Source organism: Pelophylax lessonae (genome assembly GCF_965119305.1).
Source record: "Pelophylax lessonae genome assembly, chromosome: 6".
NCBI classification, from domain to species: Eukaryota; Metazoa; Chordata; class Amphibia; order Anura; family Ranidae; genus Pelophylax; species Pelophylax lessonae.
This window is the reverse complement of record NC_138773.1, coordinates 78,760,739-78,773,359: the sequence shown is the minus strand read 5'-3', so window position 1 is coordinate 78,773,359 and position 12,621 is coordinate 78,760,739. Positions and strand designations below refer to the sequence as shown.

General features: G+C 42.5%; 1 protein-coding gene across 1 annotated transcript in view; it reads right to left on the bottom strand.

The window, feature by feature from the left end:
• Positions 1–12,621, bottom strand: part of SCNN1B (sodium channel epithelial 1 subunit beta) — a 148,507-nt gene that overhangs the window by 21,268 nt on the left and 114,618 nt on the right. The window lies entirely within an intron of this gene.

Sequence of the window (12,621 nt, the reverse complement as noted above, 5' to 3'; positions counted from 1 at the left end):
AAAATACGGTATATTTCTTTTATTCATGATATTGATCAAATTAAGCATTTGTGTATGTTGTCACTAGCTGGCCTGTGGGGGATAAACCCAACTTGCTCACAAACTTAGCTAGGGCTTTTTTTTGTCTATAATAAAAATAAATATAAGTCTGTAGTTATTGGCATCTATGTTATCTTTGTTTGATTTTCATTGCAATATATATTAATAGGGAGAAGAAATGGAGATTTTGGTTGAATGTCTGGGTAATGAATGTCCAAAAAGCCCTCGGTTCCAGTTGTCTTTGAAGGTTTAAAGGTTTTTAATAGGGGATAGGACCACCTGTCCTGTGTCATGATGACTGGGTTTAAATAGTTTTGAATGTTACTTGTAATTTGTGGGATTATGATATTTTGGAAAATATGTTCAGCTTTGTGGGGTTGAAAGGTTTCTAGCATATAGAGTCACCAAATTTGTATAGGAAAGATGGCAAATGTTAATAGGCTTAGCAGTAACACGGCCACTATCATCTCTTAGATATGTTGGAATGTAGTATATAAGTAGTGAATTCAGGTTTCTTGCTAAAATAGTGCCTGGTTTACTTACCCCAGAGTATATGTTTTATTTGGCCAATATAAGAGATTTTTCAGATTCCTGGTATAGTAGTAGATTTAACTCTATCTTTATCAATGATACTTGTGTTTCTAGAGTTTCATTGCATGTTTGTTTCCAAATGTATTCAAATTTATCATAAAGCTTTCTTATGTCTAGAGGCTCTTTAACCTTTTCTCATCCGAAAAAAAAAACTTTTCAATAAAACGGTTCTTTAGAGGTCCTTTCCATAAATATACAAATTTGAAAATACTCATTAACATTTACTTGCAATATTACAATGGTTCAACTTGTACAAATTACAGGCTTAACCCACTAATATGAACACAACAATCCAATCTATTCTTCTCTTGATTAATGGCTGATGTCTATTAAAATGCACCCCGGTATTTGCAGGACTATAATTTGGATAGAACGGAAGAATGATCACAGAGCTACCTGGGCACGGTCACAAATATTTCTTAGCTGTTTGCCAGCCAAAAAAACACATATTTTAGCTATTCCGTATTGAAGTATTTTACTCCTGAATTAGTGTACACTGTGTTCTTATGCAGATCCCCTGTGGCTTGACAAGAGTTTCTGTCTTATTATTTTAATTAAGTCACTGCAAAACAAGAGCAGCTATTAAGATTCTCAGTTTCTCAATGACCTGGCTCTTCCCCACAATACACGTTGGAGTACTCATCTCAGCATTGTGGAGAGACCGGCTCAGCATTTGGCAAGCTATGAACACTAAATTACTGGCATTATAACCAAAGAAAATGTACAGGAATGTTGTATCAGAGATGGGCAGATAAACAGTGCAAAAACAGAGTTACAAATCAAAGTTTTTTTTTTTTTTTTCAGAAAAGTACATATCCTTGATTAACAACATCTCTGGTACATCATCTGATTTTCAAGGACACACAAGTAGTGACCTCCTAAAAAATCTCTGAAAATTATAACATAGTTACATATAGTTACATAGTTGGTGAGGTTGAATAAAGACAATAGTCTATCCAGTTCAACCTGTGTAGGTGTGTGTGGCTGTAATCATCTCACATAGCCCTGAATGTTCTGATCCTTGAGATGTACGTCTAAGAGTCTTTTGAAAGCCACCATACTTCCCGCAGAAACCACCTCTTGTGGTAGAGAATTCCACAATCTTGTAGCCCTAACAGTAAAGAACCCCCCACGTTGCCTGAGGTTAAAACGCTTCTCCTCTAATCGCATGTATGCCCTCGAGTCCTCATGCAATCCCTTCGACTGAATAGCTGTTTTTCTATGCCTTTTTAGCAATTTTTTTTAGCGATGTGCATGAGACCAGAGGTTCTCCTGGGTTTTTCCTGATTGGCTGAAATGCAGCAGCAGGAGCCATTGGCTCCAGCTGCTGTCAATCACAGCCAGAGAGGCGGAAACAGGGGTGGGCCTGACCCGTGCTCTCTGTGGCCGGCTCGGGAGCAAGCATGCACGAGTGCCCCCACAGCATGCGTCTTGCTATGGGGACACTCAACAACAGGGAGGCCCAGAGCACTGGTGGGGGACCCGAGAAAAGGAGGATCTGGGCCACTCTGTGCAAAACCACTGCATAGAGCAGGTAAGTATAACATGTTTGTTATTTTTTTTAATAACATTTTTTTCTTTTCAATCACTTTAAAAGTCTGATTTGTTGGCAGATTTACTTAAAAAAGTTGCAAACAAAACAGAAAATACATCCACGCTATCCAGGCACTAACTAAACAATACAGATTCCTTTCTGGAAGGTGAAGGGCTTCTCCCAGTCACCAACAAAAAAACAAGCATTTTGCAAACCTTTTGTTACTTTTACAAAGCAATTTCCACATCAAAAAAGTGGAAAAAGTTGATAAAAAAAAAAACATATATAAAAGGACAGTGTCTTTTTTTTCTTTTTTTTTTAAATAAAGTAAATAATAAAATAAAAACAACTGAAATCGCCCCTCATAGGTTAGGGAACACATAGGCCCTGCACACAGGGCTGTCTTTAACACAGAGCAAAAGGGGCAGCTGCTCTGGGCCCAGTCATTGTTGTGGAGCCCAAAGCAGCTGTACTTTGAGCTCACACTTCCCACAAATAATTGATAAGTGGATTGGGGAGGGCTCAAGACCATGTTTGCCCAGGGTCCAATCCATATTAAAGATGGCCCTGCTCACACCCATATGTAAACAGCAAATCCACCACACACGTGAGGTATCAGGTACCGATGTCAGAATGAGAGCAATAACTCTAGTGCCTTGTGTAACTCTAAGCTAGTAACCTGTAAAGGCTTTTAAAGTGTCACCTTTGGACATTTTTAAGTATCATAGTTTGTCGCCGTTCCACAGGCTTACACAATTTTAAAACATGACATGTTTGGTATCTATTTACTTGGTGTATCATCTTTTATATTTTACCAAAAACGTGGGTATTGCATTGTTTTTGTGTGCACTAAATTCAATAAAGTGTATTTTTTCCAAAAAAACGCTGAGCAAATATTGTGCGACATAAAAAATTGAAACAACAACCATTTTATTCTCCAGGGCCTCTGATTAAAAAATAGAATGTTTGGGGGTCCTAAGTAATTTTCTAGCAAAACAAAAATGCTGACTTTTACTTGTATGTGAGAAATGTCAAAATTGCCCTCAGGGTAAAATGGTTCAAAAGTTTAAATTGTAGTCAGTTTAATTTAAAAAGTTGCAAACAAAACAAACAGCACAAAACGGAACATAAATCCTCGCCATCCGGGCACTAACTAAACAGTACAGATTCCTCTCTGACAGGTGAAGGACTTCTCAAAGTCACCAACAAAAAAAACAAGCATTTTGCAAACCTTTTCTTTCTCTTAGAGAGCAATTTCCACATGTAGCTCTCTCTCTCAGGAAGTGTTCCTGAGTCCCAGGCCAGAGCCCCCTCTTGCTCCAGCCCTTCCTTTTTTTATCCCACCTGCTGCTGGTCAAAAATGGGAAGCAGCAGATCCTCCCCGGATTCCACACTGCAAAGGTGGTTTGGAAATCATTGACCGCCTTAGTTTTAGAACCACCTTAGTTTCCTACATATGATAGCATGCAGGTGAAACCACTTGCCGCCCGTATGACTTACTTATGCAGCGACAAGGTGGCACTGCTAGGCCGGATCACGTACCCAGGCCAGAACGTGATCCGACGATTCTGGGTCTGGCGTCGGTGACCGCTCCCGCTGTGATTATACACAGCTGGAGCCAATCTGCGGGTCCCGCAGACTGAATGTCAGCCAGCACCCGCCGATCATTCAGCACGGAGGCAGAACGCCGATCTGCTTATGTAAACAAGGCAGATCGCCATTCTGTCAGTATGAGTGGCATGGATCCTGTGTTCCTGCAAAGCAGGGACAAGGATCCATGTCTCTCCCTAGAACAAGCACCTCCCACAGTACACAAACACACAAGCTAGGCACACAGCTAACCCTTTGATCTCCCCTGATGTTTAACCCCTTCCCAACCAGTGTCAGTACAGTGACAGTGCATATTTTTAGCACTGATCACTGTATTTGTGTCACTGGTCCCCAAAAAAGTGTCAGGGGTTTATTTACTAAAGCTAGAGATGGCAAAAAAGCTGTTACAATTCTGCAGAGAAACCAATCAGCCTGCAGGTTCTATTGCTAAAGCCTAAGGGCTCTTTCACACGGTCCGCTCCGTAGGCGGATCCGTGTTTGCTCAGTGGGGATCGATCCGTGATCCCCGCTGAGCCGGCGGATGACAGCTCCGTCTCCGCTTGCAGAGCGGAGAGGGAGGTGTCTCAGCACCCGCTGCCCTCTATGGGGGATCGGATGAGAGCGGACCGCCTGTCTGCTCTCATCAGATCCGCTCCGCTCCGATTACTGAACGGATGGAAAAATAAAGTTTCCATCCGTCCAGATTTCACGCACAGGATCGGATGCGGATGGCAGCGGGTGTCAGCGGAGGTGTCTCCGCTGACACCCGCTGCCCCATAGAGCTGCATGGAGGATCCGATCAGATCCGCCTAAAAAATTGACAGGCGGATCTGATAAGATCGCTCGTGTGAAAGAGCCCTTAATAAACAAGCTGAGGTTAGAAGCTGATACATTTCTCTGCAGAATTGTAACAAATTTTGCCCTCTATAGCCTTAGTAAATAAACACCTTAGCGTTAGTTAGTGTTTGACTGCCCACCGCAATATTGCAGTCCCGCTAAGTCACTGATTGCTGCCATTACTAGTAAAAAAAAAAATATCCCATGGTTTGTAGATGCTATAGCTTTTGCGCAAACCAATCAATGTAGGCTTATTTGAATTTTTTTTCACCAAAAATATGTATCAGAATAGAAACTCCACTGAAGTAATAAAAAAATTCGATTTTTTTTTCCATTTTGGTAATGAGTATGTTTTATAGCAGAAAGTAAAAAATATATATTTGACGCAAAAAAATAAAAACCCACAGAGGTTATCAAATGCCACTAAAAGAAATCTCTATTTGCGGGGGGAAAAAAGGACATAAATTTTATTTGGGTAGAACATTGCACGACCGCGCAATTGTCAGTTAAATTAACGCAGTACTGTATCACAAAAAATGGCCTGGTCATGAAGGGGGGTAAATATTCCAGAGCTGAAGTGGTTAAACACCTCACCTTTCATTATGTTACAATTATTGAACTTCTAGCTATAGAATATGAATATGTATCACAAAAAATAAATCATGCAATATAGCTCAAATCACAAAAAGAAAACAGAACCCCGTCCTGTATCAGGAGGACTTTACTGGCATAGATATGAGGCTATATCAAACATGTTGAAGTATCAAAAAATATATTTATTTAAACATATTTAAAATTGTATCACATGACATAATAATCAAGCATTGATACATATTAAAAACATACAAATAAAAAATAATATGCAGCGCTGAACTTTAAATGAGTTCAAAAACAGACTAGCAGCTGGACACTTAAGGGCAATCACATAAAACCTCCTGTAAACATATATAATAAAGTGCAGCACAATCCTTAATTTAGGATTGCACTGCACTTTATTATATATATTAAAAACATATAACAATAATACAAGAAACATATAGAACCTATGACCTCAAGGGGCCAACTTTGGCACCTTCCCCAGGTAGGGGTAGTATCTTGGAGAACCCCAAATGGGGGTGTTTATAGGTATAGATAACCTCTGTAGGTCATAGGTAGAGATAACCTCCGTAGGTCAACGCGTTTCGCCATAAGCGTAGCTTCTTCAGGACCCAAAAAAGAAGGAGGAAATTATATTAAAAACGCTGATGGAATACACTGGGTCATCATTACATGCCTCCCGGATGAACACAGGGACTATAGAAAAATACCCCCCCCCCCCAGCAGGGCCTCATTGCCTTAGATGTGAAAGGGAGCTGTCTGCTTTATATGAAATTTAGCCCAATCCCAAGTGTGTTTGAAAAGTGCTGAAAAAATCTTGTCTCACAATCAGATATAGAATCAACGCCTTATGCTGCTGAATGACTGTGGCAGAAAGCAACAACGCATTGCCGATGAACATGTGCAACAATCTCGTTGTGTAAGGCCACCAAAAGTAATGAGCACCACATCCTGTGTCCCAGGTCTCCCAGGTAGGTAAGACATCACAATTTGAAAAAATTGAAAACTACAAACGTTGCCAAAAAACTAAATTTTTTACTCTTGATCCAGATCCTTCTCTGTAGAAGTTATTTTCCAATATTTTGCTTAACCGTTATGACTGGGCCAGCTGCAGTTTTTTTACTTCTGCATCCCACACACTGAACATTCATTGGCTCATAGCATGTTATTTGATGTCCTAGACTCATAATATGTGTCTTTGTGCAAGACAGAAACCTACTCACCTAAATTACACCACCATACAATGCTCAGTGTACGGCAAAGACAAAATAATATAGAATTATTCCATTGGTATTGTTAATGCTAAAAAAAAAAAAGTATTTTGTTAATTTCCTCCTATGTTCTTTACCACCTCGCCTAGGACTTCAGCCCATGCAAAGGGCCCTTTAGATCAGCTCTTCAGGAGACTACATCCTATCAGCTTTGGGGTGTTTGGCTCCCATGCCCCTCTTAACCTGGACTCCACCCATCACTGACATTTATGTGGGCACTAACTCCACCCAATACATCACTTGAGTAAATATATCCTCTAAAACAGGAACTAACACCTAATTACAACTTTCCCTTTACCATACTATATTTGGAACAGAGCCATCTAATGGCAGGCAAGCTAACTGCACCCACCAACATGCTGATTAAATATTGATTTTCCAGCTTCTGTTGGAAAGAGAGAGCTACACGCAAATTGAAATTTGGCCACTACCTGCTAAAATGGCTAAATTTCAATTCATGTATGGCCAGATTTAGGGTCAGTTGTCTTATAATGCACTTCCTGTGTGTCTAATATCTTTATTTCAGTAGATGATAAGTAAGAGAGGATAGTTGAGACTGAGTATAATACAGAGTATATAGCGGTTAACCCCAAAAAATCTCTTTATTTAATACAAAAACATTACAGATTAAGCATGAAATTCAAGCCAAAAATTACTAAAGAATAGAAACTACAATAAAAATTCAAAATATGAGGAGGAGAAGTTGGACTCTTTAGCTGAAGTGGGTGGAGTAAAATCTTCAGTGAAAGCAATTAATTGAACCATTAAATATAATAAACCATAGTGGATTCTCTGGCGTATTTCATAAATATTAGTTTTGGGGGGGGACTGACCCATTCAAGTGGTATTTAACACAAAACCAAAAATGTAATCTATTGCAGCTTACCTGGCTTAGGTAAGTATAAAGGGGGGGATGCATACAGAAGGTGTTTTACCTTAATGCTGCACTAATGTAAAAAACCTTTGGCCTTTAGAATATCTTTAAGCACCCCTGCCAGTGTTATATGGTTTGTCTCATCCCTGTAAATGCAAGAGTTTGTTCTGTTGGAAAAAAAAAAACAGACTTACTGGCTGAATCAAAACATGTAAATAGAAGAAAGAAAGCCTACAAAAGGAAACTAAAGCAGCCATCACATCTAAGAATTGGTAAGCTGCAATATAATAAATGTTTGCTTTTGGGTTTTATACTGCTTTACTCCCTATTTCTTTTGACTCTATACATCTGTTTGACCTCACATTTTCTAGCAATGGAGATATTTAATTTACATCTCAAGAAATTAAATGAGATTTACTGGCTAGGTATAAGTAAGATACCAGAGAAAAGGACTTTCAGTGGTTGTTCGATACATTCTGAGATTTTCTCCTGCCCAAGATGTTCTTTCCTAGCTGAGTGCTATTTCATGCTTGTGATTTTTGTTGAACACCACTCAGCCATGAATGCCAGATGCCTGGAGCACTGAACTGGTTGTGTTCTTCTCCTGTAACATTATAATGCTGCCCAAATAGACATCTGATTACATAACATGATAACGTGTTCTTTTAATTACAGAGAAAATTGAATTAAACAGAACCTGTGGATTTTAAATGCCTGGGATAACAAGAAGGTCATATTGTGAGTCCAAGGCATCTTCTTAGTGTATAAGAAGGACAGAGACATGCACACTTAGAGCCATTAAAAATTAATGTCTATTAAAGAGAAAGAGATGAGTGAGTATCCATGCAGATTGACATTTCACTGACCCATCAACATATCTAATTGCACAATTTAAAAAAGTGGCTAAATTCAGAGAACATAACAGAATGTAGCACTGTCCACGTAGGGCTGTGTGATGACTTCTTGGGTCTCCTCTGATTATCTGCAGACAGTCACTTAGGGACAGTTCACACATCCATCCTTACTCCCGATGGCTCGTTACTCAATAAACAGTGGTTTTATATTTATTGTGGAACTTGGATGGGAGAAGGGAATAGTGGGATACTCAAACTGGAACTATTTACAGTTGATAAGGTCAACTCTCACTTGGCCTCACCAGGTTATTTGTGGAAGCTGACACACTGCTTTAACCATACTGACCAGTGTATGGAGGAATTACATCTGCTTGCTCTCTCTAGCAGCAGACTTGATGCAACTACATTATCTTCAGGACACTCTCTAGCATCCCCTTGACTGACACCCATCCACTGGCTCTTCTAGCTAAAGGGATGGCCCTCTATGACACCGATCTGTACTCACTGTATGCAGAATCAGATCATTTCCAGTGTCTCCCACCCAGTCAGCTCTGCAGGACCTCCAGGTTCAGCTCCTTTCTGACTCTCAGGCCCTCAGGTCGACCACCTGAGGCCATATGGCAACCCCTACAGGGGAAGGGCAGCCACCCCCTTTCTCTGGGACCCAGCTCTCTAGCTGAAAGACCCCGGGCACAGGTTCCCTTGGCATTAATACAGTATCCCAGCACGCACCAAGGAACTTTCCTCTGCAAATCACCAGGGCTGTACTAAATGCCTGTGCACTCATTTGTCAGGTTTCCTCCCACTGTTCAATATGCCTTCTGATTGAACCAGTGTGAAACACTTCAAACAAACTGAGTTGCACTTGTGCACCATGAGGAGACCTCACTAGCAGATCCTGCTCTCTGGTAGGTAAAGAACACTATAGATTTACCTGGCAATCTCTCTGGTAAGCAAAAAATATTCAAAACTATACTCTTGCTCTAGCACCTACCTAGGAGGGTGCTACAAGAGCAAATGCTAGAAGTACAAACACATAGGAACAGATGGAGGAAATGTAAAGTCATTAATTACCCATAACCTGTAGCAGCCTCTTCTACTTAAAATCACCACTAGGTAAATATAAGTAAATATAATAATCAGTGGCGATATATGGGGGGGGGGGGGGCACATAAGATACCACAGTCAAAACTAAGGGGGCAGTCATAATTTTCACCACTATATCATACCATTGAAAAAACTAAATAAGTATATATTGTAAAGTTTGGGGGTTCTAACTCCACCGGATTGAGTGCACAACCGTTTAAAACATAAACAAAAAGGCTTTATTTCAGCAAACTTAAACAGGCTTCCAGCAGCGCACAAATCAAACACAAAATAAAGTCCGCTTGTCTTCAGCACAATGTAACAAAGCAAGGAAAAAGGCACATACGGTTTTTGTAGATGGGCCTTCACCCCAAAGTTTGTAACAGTCCTTAATAGACCCCTTAGCAGCTTTTGGCAGCCTCCAGCAAACTTGCAGCTCCTTCAGACAGGTGCAACCACCAGACTACTCCTCCCCACCCCCACCTATTGCTGCTTCCTGTCTCTTAAGGTCTGCTTCTCATGGGTCTTAACCCTGTGTGCGCTGGAATCCCTTATGGTCAGGGGTGGGGGCTCTTTCCCACCCGAATATCACTACAGAGCCCCCCAAATTCTGGGTCCCAAATATCTCTCTATTCAACACAGAGAACTGCGAGTCAGTCCTCCTGGTTTTAGCTATTCCCAGGAATTTCTCACCCGTCTTGGGTGACCCCCTGAACATTTCCCAACTTCCCTTAAAGAGACCACAACCCAAATACAGGAGATATATAGCGATTGTCCAGGACCCAACCTTGGCGTCCTGTACAATATATATAAAAAAGGTTACAAAATACGAGAGTAATGCAGTATGCAATGATACCTTTTCATTGTACTAACCCAACACCTAAAAGACAAGCTTTCAAGAATTTTCCTTTCTTCCTCAGGTATTGCTTCAGAGGAAATCTCTTAAAAGCTTTTCTTTATAGTTTAAAGCAATTTCAGCAAACAGTTTGCCCAGTAATAACCCCTAGTATCGGTGCCAGTTTATGCAGCAATAGCCCCTAGTATTGGTGCCAGTTTACGCAGTAATAACCCCTAGTATTGGTGCCAGTTTTTACCCAGTAATACCCCTAGTATTGGTGCCAGTTTATGCAGTAACAACGCCTACTAGTAGTGCCAGTTTACGCAGTAAAAAAGCCTAGTATTGGTGCCAGTTTAAGCAGTTATAACCCCTAATATTGGTGCCAGTTTATGCAGTAACAAAGCCTAGTATTGGTCCCAGTTTATGCAGTAATAAAGCCTAGTATTGATGCCATGGTCTCAGTGCAGAGAAGGTAGGGAAGAATAGTGAGATTTGCCAACCACAGTGATGAAAGTGTTCAGGCCACCTGCAACAGCGGTGGCAGTCTTAACACTTTTATCATTTTCATAGATATCCTTATGATTTCCCTGCGGGTCTGCTGATGCTCTACAGTACAGCGCACCTCTCCATCCGGGACTCCTTCCCTCCGCCACACACCACAGCGAAACTAAGGAAGAAGGCTGCTACAGCACACCTCTCTACCTGGGACTCATGCCTCTACAGCAGGGGTGACCATCTTTTTGAGGAGTGAGGGTCACTTTATCGACTTTGTAACCGGTCGTGGGCCACAATGAGGGGAGCAGGCAGATGACAGGAACGTGTCCACTCAGCATATGCAGAGCAGACACGGACAAAGCCCACTCTACTCTATGGGACAAAAAAAAAAAAAGAGCTGGGGGGGGGGGGGCAAACCCTGAACATGCATTTCTAAAGCTGGTGCAGCTATGAACCAAGCAACATGCATATTTACAGAGAATAGCGCACACATGCAAAAGAAATGACTATCAAATATATAGAGGCAATCAATAAATAAAAATGGGGATTTGGTCCCACCATATGGCCTACTCTATGGGCCCTCTGATCCACCCAGACAGAAGGAGACGGATCCCCTTTTTTTTTTTTTTTAAGTGGATCAGATTGAAGATAAGCGGTTGTAAATGGGCATGAGTCAGTTTACATCTGCTGCTCTATAGAGGTGAATGGATGGTCCAATTGGGTACACCTGAAGAACAGACAGGCGGACCCGATCGGATCGATTGTGTGAAGGGGTCTAAGGCTGCATTCACACTGATGCACTGCGGTTTACCTGCACCTCAACTGACCTCAAGCTTCACTTCTTCTTATTCAGGATTCCTGAAGGTATCGCTGGCTGCTGCTGTCCCCCAGGTGGGTATTGCTGGTTTACTGCTGGCTGTCCTCCAGGGCTGGTACTGCTGGTGGGTACTGTTGGCTGGTACTGCTGGTGGGTATTGCTGGTGGGTACTGCTGGCTGGTACTGCTGGTGGGTACTGTTGGTGGGTACTGATTGCTGGTACTGCTGGCTGGTACTGTTGGTGGGTACTGCTGGCTGGTACTACTGTTGGGTACTGATGGCTGGTACTGTTGGTGGGTACTGTTGGCTCGTACTGCTGGCTCATACTGATGGCTAGTACTGCTTGCTGGTACTGTTGGTGGGTACCGCTGGCTGGTACTGCTGGCTGGTACTGTTGGTGGGTACTGCTGGTGGGTACTGCTGGCTGGTACTCCTGGTGTTTACTGCTGGCTGGTACTGTTGGTGGGTACTGCTGGCTTGTACTACTGGCTGGTACTGTTGGCGGGTACTGCTGGCTGGTACTGCTGGCTGGTTCTGCTGGCTGGTACTGCTAGCTGGTACTGTTGGTGGGTACTGCAGTCTGGTACTGTTGGTGGGTACTGCTGGCTGGTACTGTTGGTGGGTACTGCTATTGGGTACTGCTGGCTGGTACCGCTGGCGGGTACTGCTGGCTGGTATTGCTGGCTGGTACTGCTAGTGGGTACTGGTGGCCGGTACTGTTGGTGGGTACTGCTGGCTGGGTACTGCTGGCTGGTACTGTTGGCGGGTACTGCTGGCTGGTACTGCTGGTGGGTTCTGCTGGCTGGTTCTGCTGGCTGGCATTGTTGGTGGGTACTGCAGTCTGGTACTGTTGGTGGGTACTGCTGGCTGGTACTGCTGGCGGGTATTGCTGGTTGGTACTGCTGGTGGGTACTGCTGGCGGGTACTGTTGGTGGGTACTACTGGCTGGTACTGCTGGTGGTTACTGCTGGCTAATACTGCTGGTGGGTACTGCAGTCTGATACTGCTGGCTGATACTTTTAGTGGGTACTGCTGGTGGGTACTGCAGTCTGGTACTGCTGGCTGGTACTGTTAGTGGGTACTGCTGGCTGGTACTGCTGGCTCCTCTGAGACACCAATGGAGTATGACAGGAGCAGTGCTGGAGGAAGCATTCGGCTGCAGTAGAGAGCAGAGTAAATGCTTCCTGTATCGCTCCTG